This window comes from Octodon degus, unplaced genomic scaffold (genome assembly GCF_000260255.1).
Source record: "Octodon degus isolate 3935 unplaced genomic scaffold, OctDeg1.0 scaffold00095, whole genome shotgun sequence".
In the NCBI taxonomy this organism is placed as follows: domain Eukaryota; kingdom Metazoa; phylum Chordata; class Mammalia; order Rodentia; family Octodontidae; genus Octodon; species Octodon degus.
The window spans coordinates 7,791,423-7,809,877 of NW_004524671.1; the positions used below are offsets into that span (position 1 = coordinate 7,791,423).

The 18,455-nt window shown below is 40.7% G+C and overlaps 1 pseudogene; it reads left to right on the plus strand.

Annotated features, from left to right (window-relative positions):
- Nucleotides 1–18,122: 18,122 nt before the first annotated feature.
- On the plus strand, nt 18,123–18,242 carry LOC111818575 (annotated as a pseudogene).
- The last annotated feature ends 213 nt before the right edge of the window (nt 18,243–18,455 follow it).

The following is an 18,455-nucleotide window of genomic DNA, read 5'->3' on the forward strand; positions in this document are numbered from 1 at the left end:
GCAGAGTAACCTGTTTCAGTTAATGGGTGTGTACTACTAATGACTTGGGGTTTGACCCACCATTCAATTTTTTGTTTTGTTTGTGCTTTTATTTTATGTGAAACATAACAAATTTTATGAAAAAGATTACAAAGAATGGCCAGTTTGATGAGCAGAAAGACCAGGATGGGACTGCAGGATACTTTTATTTTTTGTCAGTTATTATTGTCTTTCAGCAGTGCTGGTCATGGATTCTGACCTGTGCTCTTGGATTTCACTGGGAAATTACTCATGAAGGCCATATGAGCAGCTATGTCTCACTGTTCTAATTTGTGTGTCTTAGGGCCCACTGGTCCCAAAGAAATTCTTTTGTTCTTCATACCTAAACCATATTGTATTTCTAATATATATAATATAGCCTTTTTTGTTAGATTGCAAATTGTATTGTCTAGTGGGCCTATTTTTGTTAGATTTCAAATTGTATTGTCTAGTGGGCCTATTCTGTCCTAGGAGACTCAAATATATTGAGTCTCCTAGGACAGAAATATCACAAATAGAAACAAGTGGGGTTATTTTGTGAATAAATTATTAGGCAACAAATAGTGTTGGCTAGAAACCAAAGAAAGTGTCTCCTCACAAATAAAATATCAATCGCAAGTGTAGTCAGGTGGGAATGGTCTTTGCTGCTTTAGGCATAATGAATGATTTTACTTTGTAGTTGTTTCTAAAATGTAAGCATCTTCAAATCAGTTTTTCAGTGCTTGGCCTCAGGAGAACAGTGTGGATTGCTAAAGGTAGTTTTACTTTTCAAGCATGAGTTGTTTGAAGGGGAACATGAGGTTCTGCATGCTGGGTTGGGCCAGTTGCCCTTCAAGAAGAGCAGAGACTCTGTGTTGACTTCCTACAGTCAGAATTGCTGCCTTAATTTATTATGAGCTTGGTCAAATCACAGAGATTTTCTCTTTTTGTTTGTTTGTGTATTTCTTTGCATATCAATTCGCTTTGATCTTCAGGTAGACTGGGGTCTTTTTCAGATTGCTATAAAACGTGATCTATTGGTGGAGACAGAAAAATTATCCTAGGACATTTTCACTTATCACTTAGGCCTCTGAACATAAACTTCAATGCTCTTTTTTTTTAACCTCTAAAAATATGTGGTGTGGAGGATAAGGAGCAGAAGGACCACTGCTCTGTTCTCAGCCTGCTAGTCTATGCTAGTGGAGTGAAAATGTTTGCCTCCTTCACTCTAAGAGCTGAGATGAGTCAAATAGCTCTGTGGGGCGGGGACATGCCTGGGTATGACCATGCAGTCCAGGGCCACAGAGAAGGAGACACAAAATCACCTGTTGAGGATCTGAGAGCGATATTTTGCCTTCACTATTCAGTTTCTCCAAAGAGTGCCCAGGACAATGATCCTTGAAGAAAATGAGACAAAATTTCAATAGCTTTACATTTAGAATGGATAAATACAAAATAAATTAAGACCTTTATCAATTGCTTTTAGTAATATTTTCTATGTAATACCTTCTTCCCTTGCCTTATGCTGTGTCAGAGGAAAGGAGAGAGGGGAGGGAGATCATCAGTAATTACTAATCTCTGTTATTCTGAGCACTATGACAAACACTGCATACAATTTTGCAATATGTCTATATCTATATCTATCTATGTCTATCTATTTGTCTGTCTGTCTGTCTATCTATCTATCTGTCTATCTATATAGAGGGAGGGGAGAGGAAAGGGAAGGGGAGAGAGAGAGAGACAGAGAGAGAGAGAGAGAGAGAGAGAGAGAGAGAGACAGACAGACAGACAGACAGACAGACAGACAGAGGACAACACACACTGGCAGCCTTCCTTTTTATTCTGATTTTGTTATGCCTGGGACCCCAGCCTACTGGTGGTGCTGCCCACTTTCACAGGGGGTTTGCCTCTACAGTTTACTGACCCACATGCTAACTGAAACACTCACAGGCACACCAGAATGTGCTCTATTAATTTCCTGGGTGTTTCTCAACTTCTTCAAGTTGATGATCAAGACTAACTTCCTGGAGCACTTAAGTCAAAAACTGCAGAACCTCAGAAAGCTCACATGCTCATCTTTGCTTCTTGCTCCCTGTTCCTTTTTAAGGATAACTGCCAATGTCTCCTTTTCTCTCTGTTCAAAAAGTTAAGAGCAAGAATGTAAAGAGGGTAGAGAACAGTAACAGGCTTCTTCTGGGTGGGAAAAGAGAATGAGGAGATCTATCATTTCTACTATATCACTCATAGGTCCTTAACCTATCATACAGATGATGGTGTTCCTAGAAGATTATAATGGAGCTGAAAATGTCCTATTGCCCAGTGCATTGCAGCTGTCTTAGTTTGCTTGAGTGAACTATGATGTTCACACTATGACTAAATTGCAACTATTTGTCAGACAGTCTCTGTTGTTAAGGAATACACAACAATATTTTGGCTTGAATTGGGAGGAATTGCCAGCTCAAGTTGGAGGAAAATGTTTTACCAGCGTGATGATCCTAAGTGTGAGAAGGGGAGAAGGGGGAGTAGGGAACTGGGTGGACTCTTCTCCATGGTCCTGATTCTTCTGAGCAAACTAGCAATAGATACATTGAAGGAAAGAAGGGAGAGGGGAAAAATTTTATCTTTTTAATTAAAAAAATATTTGGGTAAAACTACTAAAAATTGATGGATGAATGAGTATACAAAATGTGTCACAAAATTATTTAGTCTTAAAAAATTATTTAGTTTTGAAAAGGAAGGAAATTCCAAAACCTACCACAATATGGATGAATTTTGAGGGTATCATACTGCAAATAATTCAGTATTAGTACATTCATATAAGGAAGTTTGAAGGGCCAAATGTTTAAAAGAAGAATGTAGAATTCTTGTTAGTTGGCACTTGTGGAAAGGAACAGTAAATTAATAAGTATAGAGTTTCAGTTAAAGAAAATGAAACTGAAGACAGATTACACAAAAATGTAAATATACTTGACAGTACTGAACTTAAAAAAGATTAAGATATCAAACTACTTTATATATGTTTTTACCACAATAACACATCAAGAGATACAATAGTTTGGAAATGCTTTTGCTTCTCAAATTTTAGTTGATTTCTTAGAGAATTTGAGATTTTTTTTTTCTGCTTTTGGTTGTTGTGTTTTGTAGGACATGTTAGACAAGCACTCTTCTACTTTGCTAAATTCTCAGCTCTAGGTAGTTTGTAAAAACTTTTGAGTGAGCTGGTTCCATTAACTTTTTATTTTGTCTAAGATCTTGCTATGAAAGAAAGGCTTATTTTGAAGTAGTGGCGAAGGTGGTAGTTGTTTTTGTTTTTCTTAACCATAAATCTGTACAATTTTAGGATAAGGAAGAAAACATTTATTGAGCACCTACTTTCTCTCAGGCACTGTGTGTGGCCTTTTCACAAGTGATACCTCATTAAGATTTATAACAGCACTTAACTCAGTTGATGAATAAGTAAAACTGAGGGTCAAGCGAGGTTCAAGTATTTGTCAACATCACACGGGTGTTGCTGTCAGTAAGAATGAATAAAGAATTTGATGTTGATTGAGCATTTACTTGCACTAGGAATGACTGAAATCCTTCTCATCTCGTTTATTTAGGTAACAGAGGACATGTTAGACCAGGGCTTGATCTTCAGACTGTATCACTACATTGGTAGATAATGTGGCTTGAAACTGGTGTGCAGTGTTGGGGGTATCTCAGTGTTGTTTCTAACTCATGCTTTTCTATTCTGATTTGGCAAAAAGAAATATAAGTCCTATTTAGCTGGGAAGCACAGTTTAAAAAATTAGACATAGCTCCTTCCCTGGAAACATTTAGTAAAGTTTGAACCTGTTTTATGGATTGACATTTCCCTTAGGCATGCACTCACTCAGTGTCATGTCTACCAAGACTAAAGTGGGATATTATTACCACTCTGGATATAATTTCAACTTCAAATGGTGCACAGTGTAACTTCACAAGTAGGCTGAATATTTTTGGTTAAGGTAGTAATAATGATGTGATGAATCAGAAATTATTCTGTCTTGTGTTAGAAGGCATTTTCTTTTAAGATCATTCTGGGATTTTGTGACTTGTGGGAAGCCACAATGACACAAGAAAGTATCAAAGCTGAGGCCTGGAGTTCTTTTGTAGTATGGAGAATTTCTTGTGTTCACATTCTCTTTTGTGATTAACTCTCTTTAGTTCTTCGTAGGTACCATCAACTCTTAGAGCATGACCATGAATCCACATGAGCTAGGTTGTTTGCTCTTCCTTTGCTTCTTTGTTATAATCTTTCCTGCTTCTCTTAGGTTCAGGATAGTAACAATGTGCTTGAATTTTATGTGCTTTCCTATTATTAGAGACGAACATACAATGCAGAGAGATTTCAACTTTATCTTTCCAGTATCTTGCTGGAATGAAGAAAAATTCAGATTTTGAATCCATATATGATATGCCACAAATAATTAAACCAAAAAGTTGGTAATTTGAAGAACAAAAGGCCCCTTTCATCTCTTGGGTTTAACTTTGTTTGTTGTGTTCATAAAAGGGGGAATTTAGAAAGAGGAGGCGATTCACCCCATTTCAATCTAGCAAGAATGTTAATTGGCCTTACTGTGATGGAAAATGGCCCCTCCAGCCAGCATACTTCAGTTTCTGAGCTGCTCAGGCAATATTTCCCATTGCAGTCCTGGTTGCTCCAGTCTCATAGAAATGGCTGGTCACTGTGATGCATACTTGATCACTATGGTAAATGTAAGAATCAGTCCCCGACTGACAAGTCACTGTGCTTCTGTATTTTCTGCTTGCTTATCCCATCAAAGCTGTAGACTACCAGAGATTGGGGCCTGACACTTAGAGGAACGATTGATTTCTAGTCAGTGAATCAATTTTACATCACCTGATATAAAACAAATGTGCCTCCAAATCCTAGATGTCATTCAGGTGTTTCTGCCTGCCATCGCATCTAGTGCTTTGGCCAGCAAGACCGATTGTTCTGACCTCTTTGGTCATGGGTCATGGCTCTCATGGATGGAACAATGGCCTCTCTAGGTCCTGATGGGAAGGTGTGCCCTCAAGATTTCTTGAGTCTCCTCAGAGGTTTGGAGGAGGATTCCTGGCTGCCCTACTCAAGCATCTCACCTTAGACCCCAATGGGAAGAAAATACAGTCTGTCTCTGCCTGCCTGCCTGATTCACCCCAGTTAGTCTGTCTGTCAGTTATTCTCAGCTGGACCAGAAGGAGAGTCTGATCAGCTCCTGTTAGTCAGGACCATCCTCAAGGGTTGAGGGTTGGAATGTTTAGGTGCCTGCTGAATGAATGTGTGACTGAATGAAATGGACAGCATAAGCAATAGGCTGCTCCATCTTGCACTAAAATGGAAACACTGGCCATGGCGCCTGACTGGACCTTCACCTGCGGTTCCATGGTAATTGACATACAGCAAAGCGGAGGCCTTTCACCCTCCCTAACTAAAGTTGTGCTTAAGTACCCATGAGGGGCACAGCCAGGCTGGCCTCTGAGTGGTCTGTCTATGAGGGGCATCCACCCTTTGCCTGTTGCACCATCATTCAAGGGTGTACAATATACATATCGTAAGTCAAAGATGGGCTTCCTGCAAATTAGTCAAAAGTCACAGTCCCTGACTGCAGGAAAAAGGGCTTTCTTGGAGTTAAAAAATAAACCAAACCATTCCCTGTGTCTCAAAGAAAAAAAAAAAAAAAAAAAAAAAAGGCCTGTTCTTCCTGGTAATTCTGCCTTGGCACCCTTGTCAGTTGCTGCAGTTGTCGTCGTCACCTACAGCCTCACTCCCTGCTCTCAACTAGTCTACGTCAGTCATTGCCTGCATTTTGCCATAAAGACCCTCCTACAGCCTTCTGCCTTACAGCTATGCCTGTCTTGGTCAGATGGTATCACCTAATGCCTACTGGAGATGATTGTCAGAAATTCCTTCCAAGTTCCACATTTTGACTGAAGAAAAGCTGAACTGTCAGCCCTGATGAATGAGTTCCCTTGGCTTTCCCCAAAGATGACCCTACCTAGAAACAATCCAGTTGAGTGCCTCTCAAAGACATCAAAGAGGGGGGCAAAAGGCCCAACATTATATCAAAAGTTGTCAAATGACAACCCCTTCATTGGTCTGAGGGGCTCAGACTATCCCAGACCAGGCTCTCTTCTTCAGCTGGGCCACTGGGAGCCTATAGTACTATCATCAAGGTAACTAGGACTCTTGCCTCTTTCCCCTCCTGCCAGGCACAAACCTGAAGATTGGGAGGACACCTCATGCAACCTTGTCTCTATTCTGCTTCATACTCCTCCAGCTAGAAGCAACCATTGCCTGGGCACCAAGCTAGTCGTCTTTCCTCTTGTTCAAACCTACACTTTCAACTTGGACTGTTTCCTCAGAGGAAGAAGATGCCTGCATCAGCCTTAGTCAGAACCACAATTCTGAAATTCTGGAAATTCTCCTTCCAGAGATTTGGGAGGACATAGCCATCAACCATGCTCTAACCATACCTTAGCAGTTTGGGATTCTGCCGGATTGCTAGTGTTGCAAAGCGAATTAAATCAATGTTATTTATCGTCTTTTCAGCATGCAAAAAAATGTATGTGTGTGCTACTAAGGTGGTTATATGCAGTATTTTGCTGGTGAGGTCACTCTGAAATACTGTCTTATCTGTACTCTGAAATGTATCATTGTCCTTCTAATTTCTGCTTTTTTTATTTTACTGAACTTCCCTTCCACCAATACAACACTTTCAAAAATATACATTTTATTCTCACTACCTCTGACCCTAAGGACCTTCTGGTATCTATGAGGATTCAGTGATATTTGTGAGAGAGATTGAACCTAGGATTATCTCTTGTAAGAGTGAAGTTCAGGTCTTTTGGTTTTTCTGTTCTACTGAAGTACTTATTCCCTTGGATCAAAACATGGATTTGACCTCTCAGAGATTTAAGTTTCTACCCTGAAATGCAGCTTTTGAACCAGAAACATTGCTGCTGCATTTGTCAAAAGTTAATCCTATTGTTGTACTGCTTTCAGTTTTTTTTATTTTTATTTTTCTGCTTTCAGTTTTGATACTGCCCATTCTAGCTTACATCTATATTTCTGTTACTTGTTTGTATCAGTCAGTTTTCAACACTATGGCTAGTACTTGAAATAATTAAAGTATAAAGAAAAGAAAGTTTATTTGGGCTCACAATTTTGGAGACCCAGTCTATGATTGATTGGTTCTCAGGAAGAGGAAACACATCATGAAGGAAATTGATGGTGGGCCAAAACTCCTCACTCCATGGCCAGGAAGTGAAGAAGAGATAGAGGAGGTAGATTATGGGGTCCATAATCCTATTCAAGGTTGAGGCCTTCAATGACATAACACCTAAAAATACTTCATGGGGCATCATCTTCTACCAGCACCAAACTGGAGAACAAGCAGTTACATGGACTACTGGGGGATACTTTGAGAGCCAAGATAGAGCACTTGACAGTCAGAGTAATATCTGAAAAAAGACCAGAGATATGTTTTTCCAATTCCTTATTCAGTACTGGCTCTGGGCCATTATCAGTGGTGGGAGAGGAGATTCAGAAAAGGTGTATGCCTGATTCTTAAAGTCCTTCTTGTGTCAGAAAAGACAAGATAATTCCTTCAAAAGAGAACATCTGATTGCTTTGATCTTGTTACAGAGTTGTTTTTTTCTTTTGAGCAAGGACAAAATATAGTGATATTCGAGCTCCTTAAACATAAAAGAATAGAAAGAAAAGAAACACCAAAATGACAAGAAATAGTGTAAGGCTGAGTACCTGGATTGAAGCTTCCTTGTGGCACAAGACAAACTTCACAGACACTCAGAGGTCAAAGTCAACATTCCCATAGTTGATGACAATATTCTCTTATTGACTTGTGGCCTTAATTCCAATCTTGTCTTTGTCCTTTGAGACATGTATAGAGTTATAGTCGTTCTGCGTTTAATTTTTGCAATAGCTCCCAAAGCCTCAGGTCAGAACACCAGATTATTACCACAGCTGGATGGCCTTCCACTGTGCTGTTTCCACTGGTTCTCCAGGCTATTTTGTCTTTTTCCTTTGCTTACTGCTCTCTAGTCACATTAACTTGCTTTAATTTTACTGCATTTGCCAAGTTCTTTCTTGCCAGCAAATGTTTGGTCATGTTGTTTTTCTTGCTTGGAAAGCTGTCCATTTGACTCCCACTAATTCTTTAGGTCTTAGCTTAATGTCACTGTCTTGGAAAAGCTTTTCCTTTTATCTGTTTCACAACATTTTGTTCTTGTCTTGACACTTATCATAATTAATAGCTATATGCTCATGGGGCATATGGTTAATATCTCTCTTTATCACTAGACAGTAAAGTTTGTGAAAGGAGAAAGAGATTTGTCTTGCTTATCACTGAACTTCCAGTGACGAGTGTGTAGCCAGTACACCAGCACTCTGTGAGTGTGTAGCTTGGTATTGAGATGAAGATGAAGAGCTCAGGCTCAGATCACATATAGCACCCAGCCAAGAAAGAGATAAAACCAGGAGAGTTGTCCAACAACTTTTTCAGAAGCATGTCTGAATATCAAAGACCCAGCAGAGAGGGCAAGAGTAGGAAGTCTGCATGTTCTAGAGGAGGAGGAATCCAGGTAAAAATACCTGGGAAAGTTCATCCTGCCAGGAAGGGTTTGAGCATTAGTAGAATAATAGGTAACAGACACAGCACCAGAAACCAGACTACAAGACAGAAGCAATGTCCTGCCTTTGTAAGCATTTGAATTTCATTGAAATGTTTCAACTTACAGGATCTTGCTATAGGTTTCCTGTAACAGCCATCAGTTCTTCAGTCCCCCTTTCCTTACTGACTACCTGAATATCTGCATTTGATTCCCCCTCTTAGTTGCAGACAATCAGTCCTCATGTTCCCTGGGTCTGTGCATTCCCTCTTCTCAGCCAGCCAGAGCATGCTGTGCAAATGGTGTAGGATCATGATTGGTATTCACCATGCAACTCCTAATAATGACAGCTCCCTTCTTTTCCCCTAGGCATTCAGATCAGGTGATAGAATGTTCTCATCCATTTTATATAAGGAGTATTGGATTAGAAGATCCTGAGGCTGAAAAACCCATAGAAGTAACAAAGAGGGGGAAAAATAATTCAAGCTTGCTTTGACATAATGGGTTTTGCTTTGTAAGTTGCTCTTCTTGACAAGAGGGGGGCACAAAGGGGTGTGGGATTATGTTTATGGGGATTATGCAACAAAGGCTATGCGAATAGCACATTGTCAACCATTTTCAATTAGCTTCCCCTTATTAAGTACATTTATCAACTTTGAATGAATGGATTATTGGTATTATTGTTGATTAAACTTTTCTCCTGAAGGATTTTTCTCATGTTGTAAAAGACATGAAAACTAAGACAAAGTCAGCCCTTTTTCCCTTCCCAATCCCTTCTTCTTAATTTACTATGTATCTCAAGTTTATTGGAGATTTCTAAAGCTTTCCTTTTCCTGACATCTATGTGGCTAGTTAAAGTGGCTTTACCACCTTTTGGACACATTCTGGAAAAGCAATGTCCACTGTAAAAAAAGAAAATCCATAGGTCCTGAAATGCAGTTGACTCTATCCATGGAATAGCCAGCTTGCCACTACTGTGATGTCATATGAGGTACATTGTCTTAAAGGGCGAATGGCTTACCTTGGCTCACAAGTCATAGGTTCCAGGTCACGATCCCTTGAGTCTTGTTTTGGGGCCTGTGGAGAGGCTGAACATCATGGAGGGGAGCATTTGGTTGAGCAAGGCTCCCGGGAAGCAAAAGAAGAGCCACAGAGGGTCCCGGAAGCCCTCCAAGGGCATGCCTTGAGTGATCTGACCTCCCTTGGCTAGGCTTCACCTAACGATTCTACAACCTCCTGGGAGACAGGCTGGTAGCCAAGCTTTTAGCACCTGGGTCTTTTGGGAACATTTAAGAAAACCACAACACCTAGGAATAAGTTTTTGTGAGAGCTCTTCCATGGCAAAACCAGAGGAGGGAAAAGCAGCCATTAAATTTTGGTTCTAAGTGAGTTGAAAAATGTAAAGATTGGACAGAGGTCAGGAAACAGGCAGGGCGACCCCGCTGAGTTGCATACCTTATCCATAGTATAAGAAGCACTTGTGGAGCTGTGGGTGCGGATCCCAAGGGCTTCCCACTGAAGCTTGGCTGTACATGGCCATGTAACTTTGAAGGAGAGGACCCAGGGTGAGTGGCATCCCACAAAGCAGGTCTGACTAAAATGGGTGATGGAGAAGGCACAGATTTAAAAAGAAAGGTAAATGTGAGTCAATGCAAGGTAATGATGTCTCTGTGAATTATAGTCCATAAGGCTCAGAGAAGAGGATAACAGAAACCATTCCACTGCATGCTAAACCCAAAAGGAAGGAAGGTACCCAGCCATCTCTTCTGGAAACAGTCCGCGCATGCTGTTTGCTCACTGCAGGCTCATGAGTGCTTCCTGAGGAAATGGATATCTTCTTATTTTATAGTTTAACATATGACTTGCAGTTATTTCCAAAAATTCAAATTATCAGGAAAAAAACCATCATAGGGAGGGAAGAATCAAGAAAGTATTTAAAGAAGGCGATTTAAAAGTTTTTTTTTATTGTTATTAAAAGGCAGACAAATCTTCCTCCTCCCTCTTACAGAAAGAACTTTCTCAGACACTTTTCCTTTGCCTAAGAAGGATCCCTTCCCTATAACTTGCCAGGAGGCTTCAAAGGGAATTTTCAGCATCTGCTCATCCAAGCATAATTTTGTATTTTTTTTTTATACCTGCCAATAAAATGGCAACTGAGCACACAGAACAAGGAGTCATTAGAAAGGCTAGTTCTCACCAGTTCAGAAGGCCCAGTCTAGACTCTTTGAGCTGAGGCTCAGGGTTCATAAGCAACTCCTTCATTAGACTCTTAAGGGTAGAGGAGATTCCTTAACCAAGAACTTCTCATGGAAAACATTGTTCCTGTAACAGGCTGTCATCAAGTTGGGACTCGCCAGCAAGAATTCCACTGGCGTTGTTCCACTGTCTGGAGATTGTGAAGAGAGGAGATCCCTCTCACCCTCACCATCTCCAACATGTGAGGGAGAGGCTGGATCCTGGTGTGTGTTCACCACCTCAGTCATTTTGGAAATGTTTATTGGAGCAGATGGTATGAATTGTAGCCTAGGCTGCCTTTGTGGTTAAAAAAACCCTAAGTCCCCAGGAAACACTGGATTTTTTTTTTTTTTAAATCAGAGCTAACCACCAGGTGGCCAAAGATAGAGAATGGAGGCTCAGAGGAGTTGTAGGCCTCCAAAGATCTTGCTTATGTGCTTAGAAAATGATGGAGTATCATGTGTTTTGATTTATAAGGACAATTATTCATGATGAAATAATCCCACTAGGATATTCTTAGAACAATTTAAAATTCTCAGGAGACCATAGTCATAAGTATTATTTAATCATAGGGTGTTCTTAAAGCCAACTATTTTCAAATATTTTAAGAAATTTGAAGAAATAATCTTTAGCAAGTTTGGGGTGGAGAGATTCCAAATGTAAAGAACTGGGTAGTTGATGAGGGACATCAGCTGGGAATGACGGTAAATAGGGAATGAGAACTCTCCAACTACACAATAAAATCTCTTAACCTCATTCCTTTGGGAGCTCTAACATCCATTCATATCTGGGGGATTAGTTAGTGAAGGAGGACTGAGTCCCAAATGTTAGAAAGGTCTGGGGTTTCTGTGCCTGCTACCTGTGGCACATCTTTTATTATTTACATCACTAGCAGATTGATACAAGACAGCCAAGGCCTTCCAAGTGGTAGAGGACATAGCTGAGCTTACCCTGGGGCTCCTGGGACTCTCACTGGTGCAAGGCATGTACTCATATAATATTGGCTGGCTCCAAATATGAGGGGAGGGCAAGAGGGAGAGAAGGAGACTGGGAGAAGGGGTGAGAGAAACACACACACACACACACACACACACACACACACACACAGAGAGAGAGAGAGAGACAGAGAGAGACACAGAGAGACACACAGAGAGAGAAAGAGACAGAGAGAGAGAGAGAGAGAGAGAGAGAGAGAGAGAGAGAGAGAGAGAACTCAAGTATGTACATTGAAACTCATTTGACTTAATGACTTGATCTCATGAGTTATAATTTCAAGGAATCAAAGAAATGGGCAGACACTTTAAAATATTTTTAGAATTCTCATTCAGCCTCCATAGCTGTTTTGAATTTGTCCAGTAAAAGGATCTTTAAAATTTAATTTGTGAAATACCTAAGGTTTTAATATGTCTCATTTCCCTTCATTTATTCTCTTGTGTATAGCCAGCTACTTTCACCCCAGTGGCTCTCAGATGGGGAGAAAAAGAGAGTAGATTCATAAAGTGAAGTGTTCAGAGTGAAGGATCTGAGATGTCCCCTTGGGTGCCACTGCATATCTCTCATCTTTCATATCCTCTCATCTAAACTCAGTCCTTACTTGTAATGGAATCAGAGTGTACCATATGGTATGAACTGAACACTGTGTCCAGGCAGTTACAGAAGTCCCACAGCCTTCTCAAGGACAGTCAAAAACTCTTTCAAGCTGGGGACATGAGTGACATAGGAGTGATAGGGTCAGGGACATGACTGACCATGGGAGGGAAGGTGTAACATTTCATACCAAACTGATTTTCATGTGACTATTACCCTGCACTACCGGTTTTCAAGTACTTCGTGGTGCATGGATTACAAAGTTCAAGGCGTGATGTTTCTACTATGGACTTTCAATGACTATATTTCTGTGAAGCACTCTATGTTCTTATATATGAGCTGTGTCTGTTTTGTCACAAGACTGCCAAGTCTCCTTTTCTGGAAAGGGAGAGTTAACTCAGTGCACAAATGCTAAACTTTGCATTGAAACCTTTTGGGGCTGTCATTGTTGAAGGTGGGCTGACAGCAATCCCTGCCTAGAATGAGGGTGGTGGGCTAACATTTCACGAAAAACCTGCTGTTAATATTCTGGGAGACAGGAATATCGTATTCTACCGATGCCTTTCATCATCACAGCAGGATGGAAAATGAGACACCCAGAATTCATCTGAGGTAAAGAGGGGAAAAAAGTAAGCCACTCTTTAAAAAGCAATATCATGGAGAAATTTGACATTAATCTTGCTTCCCTCTCTTTGATTTGCTAACAGCCTAGATCATGTTCATGACTTTGAAGAGTTTCTGATTTGGATCATTTGAAGATCTCCTGCCTGGGCACTGAGCCATATGCCTTAAAAGGCCCTTAGGATAGCATTGTGGCTTATCTGTTGCCCTCTGAGTGCTTCAGGAATGTTGACATTTTCTAGGACCCGGACAGTGTCTCATCCTCCCCTCATTCCTGCTGTCCTTGCTGTGTCATCCACGCCTCACATGTTTCCCAATTAGTTCTATCTAGCTTAGTCCATGGGCTCTGAGAAGCCTTTCCTAGCCCTCATGTCTGTGCTGCTAAAAGCGTCCTCATCACCCCATGCCATCCCACATCTCTCTGTGCCTACCTAACCCGCTGACTTGGCGAGGCTTCCTATTTGTCTATGTCCAGTAAATGACTATGGGGCATTATGTTCATTGTGTCTTGATGTTCTTCTCTATAAAATGGGCTCATTTAGAATATCGATCACAGGATGTGTGAGGATTAATGGAGTTAATGTGTGTTCAGCATTAGGAAGGTCTCTGGGAAACACAAGTGCTTAACTAGTGCTAGCTTTTTTTTTTTTTTTACTATATGCCATTTTTTAATTAAAAGTAAACTAAATGGACCATGTATTAAAAAAATATTAAGTTATACTGCACTGTTATTTACATAAAACATTAAACAGAACTTTCAGGAAAAATCAAATTAAACTTCCAGGTACTAAAAACTGTACATCAAATCTACATTCTACTGTGTAAATTCATATACAATCTGGTTAAATGCACTGAACTCATTTGATGAAAATATATAGAAACATTCAAAATATTAGCACAAATGTAGTGAACAACCTTCAAAGTGATTACTATTAACCCGATTGCATGCTGGAAACTTTTCTACCTAGCCACAAAAATTCACCAGCCTCTCTCAAAGGGCCAGGGGACTGTACATATAGAATCTTAATTTTGAAAATAAATTACAATGCAAGCAACTATTATTTTTATACTGGACAGCAGGGCCCATATCTATCATTTTTATGTCCCCACAGCCTGCCTCAGAGAAGGTGCAGTGTAAACTTCCCAACTGTCTTTATTAAATACTTACAGGATCCTCCAGAACTCTGCAGGCTGGGCCATGGCCTTAGGAACACTGGTGCCTCAGGTAAGAGTCCTAAGGCTTGGCAGGGTCTGGCCTGCTCAAGCCATCTCCACCCTACACAGAGAGAGTGGCTTCTTGGGAGTAACAGAGCTTCTCTTCCCTCAGCACTTAGGACTCTATTCAACAGTACGTGATGCCCTAAGTGACCAAAGAAGCTAATGCTTAAAAACCATGGAGAATGGCTCACAGCCATCTGTCTATTCAGAAAACTTTAAGACACAGAGGTGAATGCAAGAATCACCATGGTTCCATCATGAGAGAAAGCCTTAACTGAAATCAGGAATCTGCTTTCCAGCTCTGTATATAACCAGGTGTGGTCAAGATATCAACCTCTTTCGATCTCAGTATCTTCACCCAGAAAGTGGGGACTGTGGGCCTCAAAGTCAGTAAGATTTGACTTAGAACTTACCTTCATATTTGCTAGCTGAGTGACACTGAAGCCATTACGTAACTTGAGTCTTAATTTTACTCATTAATGTAATGGTTGTAAGCAGATTCAGCAGGATGACTTCATAAAGGCTCAGTCGAGGGGCCAAGGGCCTGATGGTGGAAGCTCTGCCTGTCTGAAGCACCACCATAAATTATTCCTTGAAATACAGCAATTGTATATGGTCATAATTTTGGTTTGTTGTGCAGAAGCTTACCACCATAGCTTCTAAACTTCAAACAACACATATTCCTTGCAGGAAGCAATTTAGTTCCAAAGAATGAAAATCCAAGAACAGGTACAGACAACCAATGTATTTTAACTCTTCAGAGCATTTAGAATCACCCATAATGTTCCACTTGTCCTAGATACATTTAGTGAGAAGAGTTTTATCACATAGAGAAATACTAACAGCCATCTTCTCCTTAACCATCCATGGCTTTAAACACAATGTTGTTCAATATGATTGCAAACCATTATGGAATGTTCTTCCTTCTAAGACAAGGCAATGGAGCAAGCAATTTTAATGTTATTGGGACTTTGCCTGGCTCAGCTGAATCCGAGAAACACTTCCCTTTAGAAGGTGTCCAAGAATGGCTGGCAAATCTGGTTGCCAGTTCAGCTCAACATTCTTTAAACTACATTTTTACATGTTCATGCTTTGGAACTAAAAACCTTTGAATTGTTCCATTTTTAACTGCTGAATTGCATTTCATCTTGAAATCACACAGAGAAGAGAAAAGAAGAACCAACTTTAGCAAAATTTTTGCTGAAATTCCTCTGCCTTACATTTTTTGCTCACATTTTCCACTTTATATTGAAAGTATCTCATTTATCCCTCTTGGCATCTGAGGCTAGAATGTTGTGTATTTAATGGAACCCTCACCTATCAACACTATAGTGCCATGGATAATTTATTGATAGTTTCTCTTCAGTGGACCCATCAATATGACCTGGGGTCCTAATGTCAATTCCAGTGTTTCAACTCAGTGGTCTAAAGCACCTACTTAGAACAAGCTCAGCAAAGCACAGGGACCACGGTTCAATCCCCCAGCACCACATGCCAGCCAGCCCCGCCCCCTGGTGGGCTGAGCTGGCCACACACACACACACACACACACACACTAAATAAATAAATATCTAAAAAAAAAAAAGAAAGAAAAAATAAATGTCTTCAGGACAGTTTCTAAGATGGAAAAAAAAAGTCGAACACCTTTTCACTAGAATTTTGAGGACAAGGAAGGACTGAATATAAAATGGCTCAGATGGCATATGATATTCCCACCTTGTCATGATATTCTTGTATTTATCTTCTGACACTCTGGACACAGCCTTTACAAAGTTTCTAAAAAGTGTCCTATCTCTAAAGTAAGGATGGCCCACCTTCAGGCAGACCAGTGCAGGGTAAATTCACTGTTGGAGAAAGTTTTCATTCACCTAAATATTCCCTCATGAACACAATGTGCAGGACTGAGGATGGACCCTGAGACTTCACAGGTGAAAAATGTGGGACTTTAGGGCTTCAGGGACATCACCGGGCACACACATCCATGGAGCTAGAGTATGGGGTGAGCTGTGTCAGAGGAACTAATGAAAAGCTTGGAGATGCACAGGATAGACAGTAATTTTTTGGAAGACCAGGGAGGCTATCCTGAAGAACATGGGATCTTTAGTTAGATATCAAAGGTGTCCCATGCTTCCAGAAATATTCAAATGCTGCTTATGTCTCTTCTGTTGGAGTCACAATTGGGAGGTAGGCATGGAACTTTATAGAAGCAGAAACCACATTTAGGGAGATGGAATAATTAGTGCAAGTTCCCAGGATCAGGCAAAGGTAGGGCTAGGACAGGTGGGCAGGTCAGAGTTCAAACCTGTATCTTTTTGTTATCTGCTCTGTGGGAGGGTTCTCACACTCAGTGCCTCGGTGTGAAACACTGGAATTGATAGTAAGGCCTCAGGTCATATTGATGGATCTGCTGAAGAGAAACTATCAATAAATTATCCATAGCACTATAGTGTTGATAGGTGAGGATTTCATTAAATACACAACATTCTAGCCTCAGACGCCAAGTGTGTTAAGGGCTCTGATGGCCAAAAATCCCTTTCTTGCCATGCATCAGGTGAAAGTACAAGAAGATTTGTGGCCAGAGTCCTGCTTACACAAGGCCTGCTGAATAAGGAGAATGCAGTGAATGTTGCCAGCCGCCCATGCTTCTCTCTGTGAGCCTCCAGCCTTGTGAGCACTCAGCACCAGAGGAGTGGGTCACTGTGTGTCTGTGAGCTGTATTCTGAAACTTATAGCAGCTCTGTAATGCAGGCTTGACAGACAGGATGTTTTCACCCAGGCAGATACTGGAGGGTGGAGGGTAGGGTGATTTGCCCATATGATGAATAAGCTACATAACAGAGCTGGGATTCAGATGTACTTTGAGTTCCACTGGCTTTCAGTCTGTCAAGGGATGCGATGTTTCTTGAATTTCAGGGAATTCCTTTGATAAGAAACAATGTATTTTATGCTATAATTGAGCCATAATTTCAAATGAAATATTCATTGGCTTTCAATTTTTGTCAAACCATAATTTGCCTGCCTGAGATCTTTTCCTGAAAGCAATTTTTGGTGAGAAGAGCAAAAGGAGGAGGAGGAGGGAGAAGAAGAAGGAGGAGGAGGAGGAGGAGGAAAAGGAGGAAGAGGAGGAAGAATAAGAAGAAAAGAAAAAGAAGAAGAGGAGAAGAAAAGAAGAGAAGAAGAAGAAGAAGAGGAAGAGGAAGAAGAAGAAGAAGAAGAAGAAGAAGAAGAAGAAGAAGAAGAAGAAGAAGAAGAAGAAGAAGAAGAAGAAGAAGAAGAGAAGAAGAAGAGGAGGAAGAGAGGGAGGATGAAAAGGAGGAGGAGGAAGAGGGGGAGAAAGAGGAAGAGGAAGAAGAGAAACCAAGGTCCTGAAGGGATGGGAAGAAAAAAAAAAAGGGAGGAAATGTCTTTCCTGACAAAGTGGGTATGAGGAAACAAGAGCCTAGTGCCCAGCACACCCAGGGCCCCAGCTTCCTGTGATGTACTCAGTGCAGTTCTTCAGCTCTGTCTTGCATCTGGCTCATGCTTTTTCTTTCAGCATCCCTACTTGTAAATATGACACCAGTTTCCCATATTTTAAGTCTATCAGTTCTCCTGCCTGTATTCATTCTGGATTTGCTTTGCCTCCAATACTAAAATCCAATCACTCTGGAGTCCTCTTGGTTATTGTACCCTGAACTAGAGTTGGATGGTTTTTGTTTTGTTTTGTTTTGTTTGTTTACATACTTCTCCATGTAGTACACAGAACATTAGGCCTATGTCTCAGTCTTTTTAGTATATAGTGTTACAAACACATCCACTTACTTCAAGATAGCTGTGCGCAGTGGCAGTATCACAGCCAATGAGGTTTATCCGAGGCGCGATTATTGCTAATTGAAAACTTTTCCGCTTACTTCAAGAGATCATAGGTAAGTGCTTGATGCTCCCGGGAGGGCCAGTTATGAGGCCATGGCAGCACCTGGATCTTCGTAGATGAGCCCAGTGTTCTGAGATGACTGGGAGAAATGTCGGGCGAAGGAGAAAACCTATGGTCTAAATAGTTGAACACTAGCAGCCTCTCCTCTAGTCTGTAGCACATTCCACTGTAGACAGCTCCTGTTTAAGGCTAATTGGCTGTGGTGACCTGCTCAGTGCAATATAGTTAA